Consider the following 880-nt stretch of genomic DNA (forward strand, 5'->3'; position numbering starts at 1 on the left):
ATATAACACCTAATGATTTAGAATCAAAAAAAAGTTTCAAGAGTTAAAGCCTCTCCAGAAAGAGAAACTTTAATCTTAGAGCCCTTGCACAAAACTCAACAACATCCAAAACACAAATCACTCAACACCCAACAAACAAAGAAATACACAACATACAAACACAGAACATCCAAACCTACAAACAACAGAACATCCAAACCTACAAACAACAGAACATCCAAATATACAAACAACAGAACATGAAATATGCAAACAACAGAACTCAAAACAACACAATCATATGCCCAGACCTTAAGTCAATCCCAGAACATAACATTAGGGCAAAGAACCCCCAACGAACCCCAAATATGATAAATTCACAAAGACCAAAGAGCGAGGCAAACATACTAAGAGAAAACTCACAGAAAGACGAACTAAACATAGCAAAATCAATACAAAAGCCATTACCAAAAAGAATTCAAGATTCCCCAATAACGGTGGTCCTTACCTACACCACTGAGAGATGTAACTCCAACAAGGATCTATAAAACACAAAAAGATACCCAACTAAATAAAGATAAAGACTTTTCGTGGATGACAACAATAAAGAATATAATTAATGTAATATCAATATAATAATCAACATGAACTCTAAAAAAACAATGATAGAAATTATAACAGAAACATAAATGAGTAACACCAATTATCAAAGAAATAATGAAATATTTAAATGAATAAATAATTCTCTGTAATATCAGGTCAGTACTGAACAAAAAAACAGATTTAGAATACTTGACATATAAAGAGCAACCAGATTTAATAGGATTCTGTGAGACCTGGTTAAAAGAAAAAGACATTTTGACTTAAAAGATTATGGAATAATTAGAAAAGACAGAAAGAA

This window comes from Penaeus monodon, chromosome 31, assembly GCF_015228065.2.
Source record: "Penaeus monodon isolate SGIC_2016 chromosome 31, NSTDA_Pmon_1, whole genome shotgun sequence".
Classification (NCBI taxonomy): Eukaryota; Metazoa; Arthropoda; class Malacostraca; order Decapoda; family Penaeidae; genus Penaeus; species Penaeus monodon.